Below are 11,688 nucleotides of genomic sequence, written 5' to 3'. Positions count from 1 at the left end.
TCTGGAGCTGAAGCTGCCATGGGACATGAAAGGCAACAAGAAAGTCTTCTACAAGTAAATGAGTAGCAAAAGGAAAGGTAGGGAAAATGTGAGCCTGCTGCTGAATAGGGCAGGGGCTCTGGTGTCAAAGGACACAGAAAAGGTAGAGGAACTGAATGGCTTCTTTGTCTCAGTCTTTATTGATAAGATCATCCTTCAGGAATCCCAAGCCCCTGAGAACAGCGAAGTCTAGAGCAATGAAGACTTACAAGACTTACCTTGGTGGAGGAGGATTGAGTTAATGAACAATTAAATAAACTGGACATGTACAAGTTCATGGGCCCTGAACCTATTCCCACTCATGACTGCTGAGGGAACTGGCTGAAAACATTGTGAAACTGCTCTTGATCATCTTTGAAAGGTTTTAGTGATTGGGAGAGGTTCCTGAGGACTGGAAGACAGCAAATGTCACCCTTGTCTTCAAGAAGAGCAAGAAGGAGGATCCGGGAAACCACAAGCCAGTCAGCCTCATCTCAGTCCCTGGGAAGGTGATGGAGCAACTAATCCCAGATGCTACTTCCAGACCCATGAAGGACAGAAAGGTGATGGGGAGTTGTCAACATGGATTTAAGAAGGGGAAATCAACCTGATGGCCTACTGTGATGAGATAACTGACTTGGTGGATGAGGCRAGAGCAGTGGATGTTGCTTATCTTAGCTTTGGAAAGGTTTTTGACACTGTCTCCCATAACACCCTCATAGACAAGGTAATGAAGTGGGGGCTAGGTAAGTGATCAGTGAGGTGAGCTGAAAACTGACAGAATTTCCAGGCTTAGAGGGTTGTGATGAAAGGCACAAAGTCCAGCTGGAGGCGACCCAATAGTGATGTCCCCTCGGGCTCAGTATTGGGGCCAGTACTGTTTAACACCTTCATATCTTCAAGAATGACCTGGATGATGGGACACAATGCACCCTCAGCAAGTTCACAYATGAWACAAAACTGGGAGGAGYRGCTGATACCCYAGAAAGCTGTGCTGCCATTCAGAGGCACCTTGACAGGCTGGAGAGATGGGCAGAGAGGAACTTTGTGAAGTTCAATGAAAACAAGTGCAGAATCCTGCACCTAGGGAGGAATAATCCCATMTGCCAGGACAGGCTGGTGACCAACYTGCTGAAAAACAGCTTTRCAGAGGAGGACCTGGAAGTCTTTCTGGAAGTCCTGGTAGACAACAAGTTGACTAAGAGCCACCAATGTSCCCTTGTGGCCAAGAAGGCCAATGGTATCCTGGGCTGCATTAGGAAGAGCGTTATCAGCAGGTTAAGGGAGGTGATTCGTCTACTTAGCACTGATGAATCCACATCTGACAGGATCCAGTCCTGGGTTTCTTAGTATGAGAAAGACATGGACATAGTCATGGAGTGAGTCAAGTCAAGGGCCGCAAAGATGATTAAGGGACTGCAGAATCTGTCATCTGTCAAAGCTTGAGAGAGCTGGCACTGCTTAGCCAGGAAAAGAGAAGGCTTAGAGGGATCTTATCACAGTTTATACATATCTAGTGAGAAAGTGTCAAAAGAACAGGACCAGACTCTTCTCGGCAGTGTCCAGTGACTGGATGAGAGGTAATGGGCACAAATTGAAACACTGTAAATTCCAYTTGAATATAAGAAAACCCTTCTTCCCTTTGAGGGTGATTGAACACTGGAATAGGTTGCCCAGAGAGGTTATGGAGTTTCCATCCTTGGAGATACTCAAAACTCAACTGAACATGGTCCTGGATAACCTGCTCTAGTTCATCCTTCTGTAGCAAAGGAGACTGCACAAGATGATTTCCTGAGGTCCCTTTCAACCCCAACTATTCTGTGGTTCTGTGGTGTTGTTTAAAAAATATGAGAGTTTAAATTCTTTCTTCTGTATGTGATTCCAAAGAAGCTCTTTCCCATCAACACATACTTACTAAATTCAGCATCAGGCCCTCACAGAGTAACCAAATCCAAAGGGCAAGGACAATAATTTTGATGGATTCCAAAATTAAACCTTAGAGACCAWATTTGGCTGTCTTTCTCCATGAAAAGTCCCCATAGCTTTCAGTCCATCGTCATGTCCAATACCCAAGACAAGCAATTAAGAACACAAAACGATTTAAGACTAAGATATGATTTACAAAACTGCATTATACCTTTGAGATCCAGGTAAAATATTTGCTATTGTAACTGCTTCCTGTCTTGCCAAAATATTTGTTATCTCAGAGGCAGAATTTTTCAGATCTGCACTCAGTGGCATCTATAAGGTAATCCCACTGGTGTCAAGCTGGCACCACAATAACAAGTGCTGTAGTACTCTGGGAATCCAGCACAGGACTATAATAAACATGTAGTCCCAGAACATTATAAATACAAGAGCGCCAGGTGGTGCTAGGAAATATGTACTTAGGTTTACAAATATAAGGCCTGATCCCACTATCTTCCCTCAGGTTAAAAAAAGAGTTCACTGAGATTTTTCATGTAATACAAAACATTTCTTAATCACAGTGGTATTTCTAATTACAAAGAGGAGTTAATCCTTATTTTCATTAGCATCTTATAAATAACACAGTGCTTGATTTTACAATCCCTTCTTACATTAAGGAGTCCCTCACTGTCAAAATAGTCCCAGTTATCTCTGTAAGAGTATTTAGAGGTTGATGTACTCCTTAATGTAAGACCTGCAGAACTGGAGCCATGCTGAACGAGACTGGCAAGGGAGAAAATTCCTACCAACTTGCAGGCAGTCTGAGACATACACATGGTAGCTTAAGATGAGGAAGTATCAAGGAGGTGAGGCAGCTCTGACTTTCTGTGCAATACAACACCTGAGGTGTCCAGCAGTTATTATGCTATTTTTTTTAAATTTAAAAAGCAATGAAAGAACTCTGTTTTCAGAAGAGGCACACGCAAATTTCAGAAAGTGACTTATGCTTGTTTGCATCAGTGGCTAAAGAACAGTTTTGCCTGCAGGCTATAAAACCACCCGTTTGCATTTTGCCTAGGATCCCATCACTTTCTACCCACTGACAGACAGCCTTGGGAGAAGATGCCCTTGAGTGTCAGAACAAACAGCKAGGTGGTCCTCCTCCTTTTGTGCCTCACCCATGGGGAAGGGAAGAGCTACGTGCAGAAATTAAAGGCACTGTAGAAGTTTCCAAAGAAAAAAAACGAGTTCTAGAGTGGCCTCTGCTGTACTTCTCCTTCATTTTATGCCAGCACTGATCAATGGACTCACTGCCTGCTGTAATTCCCTGCAGTCATTACTTTACAGGTGAGTAATTTATGGCTTTGTAAAGGGCTGTGGGATGTTTGATTATGTCAAAGGTGTTATTGAAGTTCAGATTGTAGTTGTATCCTAAATAGGACGAGATTACCACTGGGAGTTATATCATTACTTTCACTAATTATTTACAACATGATGCCAATCACACTGTAGGTGCGCTTGCAGCAAAAAGAGATGGTTCTGCATAGGTGAACACAAACCCCATTAGGCGATAAGCTATCCAAATCAGTGCATGGCATTGACCTCCAGCGGCAGAAGAAATGATAGGCAGGACAATTGCAAGGAAATCCAGAGTCAAAGACATTAGACAGAGTCCTCTGTTGCAAGAGTTAATTTTCAGTGCACATATTTCTGAGTCCTCAGCTAATCTAGGTTTGCTTTTTCATGACAGCTGGGGAGAGAGGGATAATGAATGGGATAGACCATTCCAGAGCCACAGAATTGGAGGGCGAATTAGGGAAGAAGTTAAGAATTACTTTGTAAATGTCTGCCTATGGGGAGAATTAAAGCAATTGCTGGTGGAAGTTTCCTGTTAAGCAGAAGGGCAAAAATCTCAGTGCCTCCCAGCTAAAGAGGCAAAGATAAAGGAAAATGAGGCATGATTATTCCCCACAGGACTCAAGTTCTTATCCCTGCGGAGTCTTCAGTCAGAGCGGGAAAACATACCACACAGTAATAGTTTTTCAATTTGTCTGTACGCAGCTTGGTCCCCTGGGATTACGAGCRTGACAGCGTTCTTAGATCCAGCCCCAATGACAGAAACAGGAGAAAGCAGTAAAATTTTCTCTTTAGTGGCAGATACTACAATGAGGTAAGAACTCTTTTCCCTCAGAGGCTCACATTAGCATTTTCTCTCACTCATGTGAGTAAATCATGCCATTTAGTCACGGTCTATAGCAAAAAGCAAACATCCCCTTTCTGAGCTCTCACACCCTGACCTTCACCTTTCCTATCTCATGAGAACATCCCAGCTTAGTTAGTTACTCCACTTCACCTGCTTCATTGGAGCCTACATGTCTTCTACTAGGCCTACACCTTTCTACTTTTAGGTATAAACTTCCCTTTCTGTTCTGATGGAGGGACAAATAAATTTTGATGGAGTACAAACAAATATTCAGACACACCCTCAGTAGTAGTACAATTGCTGGGGACAAATTCRCAGTGACTTAAGCATTATCACACCAACACTGTGTTATTTAAGGCAGGGACTGTGCTGTTAGACTCAACAGAGCTTAAGAAATTCCTTAATCTTCCCTTTCATTATTTAGCAAATAATCATATGATATTTGGTAGCTCGTGATTCACAGAAAACAAATCCCTCCAGTGGTGGCARAGGGGGAAAGGAATTCTGTTGTGTTTGCTCTGCATATTGCCTGGCCTCCRCTTCTGATTGTAAGAACATGTTTCTAGGGATTAGTAACTAGATTTGGAAGAATTATGGTTTCAACTTTCTCACTGAAGAAAAACGAAACCTTCTAGACTATTAAAAATTSGGAGGGGGGTTAATATTGAATGCATAAGGCRGGACTTATATGCCAAAATGTAACTSTAGAGAGTATGAGAGATTATGATATTGTCTGTGTGAAGAATCCTTGCCTCAAATTGCTTCTGTCTTGAACAACTTGTCACCTAACTCCCAGGGATTACGTATGCCCAGATACCTTTGCTAGGCACCAGAAACAGACAATTAATGGACTAGCATGTGCATCTGTGCATGTACAGGATGAGTGAGTAAAATACCGAGAATCATGCCGTCAAAACAATATAATGGACATGTTTTGAAAAATAGTAGTTGAACCAAGGAGCTAGCCCCCAATACACATAAACATGCAGATTCATTCACCCACACTGTGCTATAAGAAAAAGAAGTTACATAGTTATGTTCAAAGCTGGCATGGATCACAGCAGACTTTTGGTAATACTTTCCAACAACAAATCTTCCTTACTTTCCCTACCAATCTATGYTGTCATACACTTTAGGCAGAATGCCTTAATTCCTGCCCCATAATTACGGAAATATGCTTTGTGAAACTGTGAAATACTAGTCTGCAAAATAAAATGCCTAGACAGTATCCTTAGAAGGCAAAGAACCCAAGAGTTAAGAATAAAATAACCAAACCCRACATATAAGATTAAAGTATTTTTAAGACTTGCTGCAGCTAAGCAATAATGAAATTCAGAGAAAGAGAAGCATGTTGTTGGTTTTCCAAGAAACACAGTGCATTGACCAGTTATGTTTATCTCAGCCATCTGATCTGAGTACTAGTGGTTATTTGACAAATAAATATCAGCTTACGTGGGAAAAGGTATGTCCATTGCTATAAATTATAACCAGGTGCATTAATGAGCCTGAAGACTGAGACTTCTTCCAGAGTCCAAGGGAAAATCTCAGACAAAATAAAAGGCATAAACAAGGGGAACAGAGATGAAGGAACCATCAGGATGCAGACAGGGAGTAAGGACAAGGGTATCCACAGGAGTAAATCGATATCTATCAACCAGGTTCTGACCTATGCTTGGGACTGGTTTCAAGAGAGCACTAAGACTAGGAGAGCTTGGGGAAAAAAAAAAAGAAAAAAAAAGAAAAAAGAAAGCTTGGTAAATTGTTGACTATTGGTCAAAATAAACAGTGACTTCCAAAGACATACTTTATTATTAAACCTTATAAATAAAATCCATGTGTCAGTTTTCTTCCAAAATCATGTGTCCTTAAACTATTCAGATTTTTTTCAAAGCTGACTATCTCAAAAAGGTTGTGCTTAAACAGCTTTGACATATCAGGTCCAAAAACCATCCAGAGGCCTCAGAAAGTAGAAGAGAGAAAAAAACTAAAGAATGAAGTGTTTCAGGAGGGCTGGCTCAAGATACAATAGGTAGAGAAAACTCAGGAAAGCTAGAAGTGCACTGGGGCATAAACACAACAGCTTGCTAAACTAACAGTACCAAAGTTATGTAAGTAGTGTGAAGTCGGCAATATTCTTGGTTAAATGATTAAAAAGAAATAAACCCCCCAAAACTCCAATTTAAAAGTTTTAAAAAGATATCATAGAATCAGTAAGGTTGGAAAGGACCTCTGGAGATCATCTAGTGTGACCCCCCCTACTCAAGCAGGGTCACCTAGAGCATGGTAGACAGGGTTGCATCCAGGCAGGCCTTGAAGATCTCCACAGAAGGAGACTCCACAACCTCTCTGGGCAACCTGTGCCAGTGCTCCGTCACTCTCACACAGAAGAAATTCCCCCTCAYGGTCAGGCRGAACTTCCTGTGCTTCAATTTCTGCCCATTGCCTCTTGTCCTGTCACACGGGACAACTGAAAAGAGTTTGTCCCCATCCCCTTGACACCCTCCCTTCAGGTACTTGTACACGTTGATAAGATCCCCCCTCAGTCTGCTCTTCCCCAGGCTGAACAGGCCCAGCTCTCACAGCCGTTCCTCATAGGGCAGGTGCTCCAGCCCTCTGATCATCCTCGTAGCCCTACGCTGGACTCTCTCCAGTAGCTCCATGTCTCTCTTGTGCTGGGGAGCCCAGAACTGGACACAGGACTCCAGATGAGGCCTCCCCAGGGCTGAGGAGAGGGGCAGGATCACCTCCCYCSACCTGCTGACAACACTCTTCCTAATGCACCCCAGGAGACCATTGGGCTTCTTGGCCACAAGGGCACATTGCTGACTCATGGTCAGCTTGCTGTCCACCAGCACTCCCAGGTCCCTCTCTGTAGAGCTGTTCTCCACAAAGTCAGCCCCCAGCTTGTACTGGTGCCTAGGGTTATTTTTCCCTAGGTGCAGGACTCTGCACTTGCCGTTGTTGAACCTCAGGAGGTTCCTCTCCGCCCAACTCTCCATCCCATCCAGGTCTCTCTGAATGGCAGCACAGTCCTCAGCTGTATCAGCCACTCCTCCCAGCTTGGKATCATCAGCMAACTTGCTGAGGAGGCACTCTGTCCCCTCATCCAGATCATTGATGAAGAAGTTGAACAGGATGGGAACCAGTGCTGAGCCCTGGGGGACGCCACTAGCCACAGGCCTCCAACTGGACTCCACGCCACTGATGACAACCSTCTGAGCTCTGCCTTTCAGCCAGTTCTGCATCCACCTCACCATCCACTCTTCTAACCCACACTTCCAGAGCTTCTCTAGGAGGATGTTATGGGAGACAGTGTCAAAAGCCTTGCTGAAGTCAAGGCACTCAACATCCACTGCTCTCCCCTTGTCTACCCAGCCAGTCATTCTGTCATCAAAGGCTATCAGATTGGTTAAGCAGGATTTCCCCTTGGTGAATCCATGCTGGCTACTCCTGATCACCTTCTTTTCCTCCATATGCCTGGAGATGACATCCAGAATGTGCTGTTCCATTCCCTTTCCAGGGATGGAGGTGAGGCTGACAGGCATATAGTTGCCTGGGTCCTCCTTCTTGCCCTTTTTGAAGAAATATATTCTTCTTTCTCTCCCATGGTCATTGATATTGCTACATATGTTGAAAGTAAAATATTTTTTGTTATTGAAGCAATTTTAAAAAGTTGGATTTAAAAAATCAGAAATGAAAATTATATATAACCCCCTCAAAAACAGTAGTCAAATTCTAGAATTGGCCAGAGGTACTGGATTACATTGCTATTTCCCAAGTAACGGTGGCAACAACTTGTGCTTGTTTGTTTGACTGAAGAGAAAAAAATAGCAAATTCACAGTGTCTATAAGAGAGTCTCATATCCAAGATTCATTGCTTCCTTCATTAGCCAAACGTGGACTATGTCTGCACAGCATTCTCCTGGCATAAGCCAGCCCATTCTACCCACTGACTGAGGCAGCTCCAGGTCGAGAGCCAGAAGGTACATCAGAAGGTATCACGCAATTGCTCTGGAGATGACATACCTCCTTGTAGGGCTTATCAGCCGAGCAMACCCCACCTCAAATGCAGATGCACAACTGCACACAGCCATGAGCAGAGATCWTTCACATCCTCCTGGAAAATACCACCTTGACATACACACGGATGTCTGTACCGAGGCCCTTGTGCAAGAAGATAACAAGCCGTAGAMAACTGGCAGTAGACTCAGTCAGAGGCTACAGCGGGAATTTTGGGGGACTGATTTATAAGCAGGGTTTCATGCAGTGTAGATACTCTCACRGCTGTGAGATTTTTGTGGTGCAGGGCTCTGTGGCTGGCCTGGACAAAGGAGTTTGCCTGAAGCTAGCAGCAATTGCTGGAGGAAAACGTCTGGCCAGCTGGCACAGCACTTGGATATATAACTGTTTTCTAGCTGGTCATTCAATGCTTACACAGATCTGACAGAGAGGCATGGAGGAATGATTGGGGAGCCAAAAAAAGCAAGACTGGAATTTTGATACCATTGTTTACAAGATATTGCTACAACTGGAAATTTGCTCTCAAATGTGGAAAGTAACAGGCTGAAAGGATATATAGCTGCAGAAATGCTTCTCAGCATCATTTATTGTTCCACTCCAACCAGGTGGACTGCATACAGAGGAAGTAGTGTGGCAATCATGTTATAAAAATTCACATATTCATRGAACTGTGCTTGCAAAGGGTAATTATTTCACAGTCAAAACTTGTTTCTATGGCAGCATTAGAAGGCTAGGTAACAAACAAGAAGAGGTGGAGGTGGTCATGAATTATCATTACGGTTCAGAATCACAGGTCCTTGAATGTTTATGGAATAGCAGAAAAAAATACTGATGGGCATAGGTGTCTAAAAGTCACCTATGTCAAAAGTCATTAGGTCTAAACCAGATACCTTAAAGGACAGATAAACAATTCCAGGGAGCAGTTCACCCCATCCTAAAATAGATGTCTAAGATAAATCAGCTGAATCACCCCTAAGGAGTGCTTGTTACTCTCCATAAAAATTCTCAGAAGGCTTAGCTGGAATTTAGGTATTTAATTCTGAGACTTCTAAAGATGAGGTAAATAAAGCCCACTCATGGTTTCTAAAACAATTCTGCAGGTTCAGAAAGTTTTTAGGACAAGAAGGCTCTTTTTTTAGAAATATCAATAAATTACATACAGCATGGGGAAATGGTAAGTAAATGAATGGTGTACTATTTAARAATATAAGTGACTCCTGAGACAGCTAATTGAAAGTTAATTGAAAGAATTTAATACTAGAAATAGCTAGAGTTTCAGAGAATAAGAATGAACATTTTATGTAGTAGGAAAAAGGGTCATCTAAGGTCAGCTATAAGTCTTGTTTCAGGAGAGGCAAGTGGCATCATTCTCAGTAGTGATACAGAAAAGGCAAATGTCTTCTACAAATATTGCTGATATTTGAAATAAAGAAGTGTTACATGCTGTTTCCATCTGATCACCATCTCTATCACAAGAAGGGTATGAGAGAAAATATGGTAAAACTAAAAACTTTTAGATTAATACATTCTAATAATTTACACCCAAACATTTTTTAAAAGGGTTGAACAGTGTTCTTAATCACATATTTTAATTTTTAACAGATCTTAGAGAGCTGGGATATTGAAATGGCTTGGAAGACTGCCAAAGTAATTCCAATATTTAATAAGGGTAAAAGAGATAACCTAGGGAACTGTAGAAAGATTAGCATGACGTGTATCCCAGAAAAAATAATGGAACAGTTAAATCAGGATTCTATCAACAAACAGTGGCTAAACTTGTAATTAATGCCAGTCAACACAGTTTTGTAGAAAGTAAATCTTGTCAAATAGACTTGTTGTCTTTCTACGACAGGATTACAGGTCCTATTGATAAAGGTGACACTGTCGGCATAGCATTCTTCATTTTTAACAAGGCATTTGACTTAGTGCCACATAACACTTGAGTTTAAAAACAAACTTGCAACAAACAGAATGAACAACATGTACATTAGATAGAACAAAAAGAATCTCACAGAGTTCAGAAATTAGTAATGAAATCGTGAGCACAGCTGCTTCTACAAGGTTCTCCCAAAACAGTTTTTGTTTCATATATACATATATACCTATATAGATACATATACACATCTATATGTATGTGTGTGTGCATGCGTGTGTGTGTATACGTATACTTAATTAGTGAACTAGCATGAGCATKTGCTGAAGACATAGCAGAGCGGTAGATAACAAAGATGGATTTCTACTGCAGAACATTGAAATGTCTCCTTAAACAGCTACATTCCAATAAAATGTATTTTAAGACATCTGAATGCCAGACAATACATATGGGGACSGGGAATGTAAATTATAAGTACAGAATGAGAGACTCTCTTGGAAAGCAGTAACTCAGAAAAGGACTTGGGAGTCATTGTAGATAATCACCTCAAAATAAGCTCTCAATAGAGCTTTGACTAAATGGCTAACATGATCCTTGCCTATATAAAATGTGATTATCAAATGGTTACTGCCAAGTGTTACTGCCTCTCTACTTTGCTTTGCTTTGACAAGACTGCTGCTAGAGTTAGAGGCACCTAGGTCTAGACTCAGCTCTTCAAGAAGGTCATAGAAACCACAGAGAAAGTTGAAAACAATCCAGAGATTGGAAAACAAATCTAAAGACATGAGGCTTAAAGAGCTCATCTTAATTTACCAAAGAGCAGGCTGAAAGCTGGCTTGACCCATGCATATAGATCCTGGCACACAGAAAACCTATCCAATAGGATTGGCTTCAAACCTGCTGACAGAGGCGTAACGAGACTTAATGTCTGGAAGCTGTAGTTGGAAAATTTAACCTTGAAGTAAGGCACAACATGAAAAATTGTGCATTATGAGAAGAGGTGGCCACCTACCATCAGCCTGAGGTGTTAAGACGAGTTTAGGTAGCTTTCCAAAACAGATGCTTTAATTCAGCTTTTGGGAGAAATTGGAATGCCAGTGTGAGGAGGGATTTGAGCTGGATGGCAATGGGTTGCCCTTCTGGCCCTGGGATCTGTCAAACAAGGAACACTGTCTTCTCTACCTTCATTATTCATGTGCCACGAGATGACTAGAGTTACCTGCATTACTTGGCAAGATCATTACATCAGTAGATTCACACTAAGACAGTGACTGCACCCAGGCAAACCTCAAGGTGTCAGCCAGCTGTCTGATGGATCAGGAAGGATTTACTTGCAACACTGGCCAGGTTTAATCTACTTGCAAGGGGTGGAAAGGGGGATTGTTTGGAAAGGGGATCATTTGGGGGGGGTGTATCCTCTCTCTTTTTAAAGAGGAAAACTGTTACTTTTCTTTGTGAAGCTCCATCAAGTACAAGTCACCTATTTTCTTTACCCATCTGTTCATTGTTTCGGAAGGGCATTCAGCTCCTCCTGAAGCTAATAGGGCTGCTTTTGGATCATTAGGTAAATGTTTATGTGTTAAAGTGTTCTTAAATATAAGTACACCTAAGTGTACTTCTCTCACTTATGGTTGTTACTTACAGCAGTTCCTCCAGGCTTCCTCTG

The sequence above is a fragment of the Rhea americana genome, unplaced genomic scaffold (genome assembly GCF_003343005.1).
Source record: "Rhea americana isolate MKP2758 unplaced genomic scaffold, rheAme1 scaffold_63, whole genome shotgun sequence".
Taxonomy (NCBI): Eukaryota; Metazoa; Chordata; class Aves; order Rheiformes; family Rheidae; genus Rhea; species Rhea americana.
The sequence above is the reverse complement of the archived record's forward strand: the minus strand, read 5'-3'. Positions refer to the sequence as shown.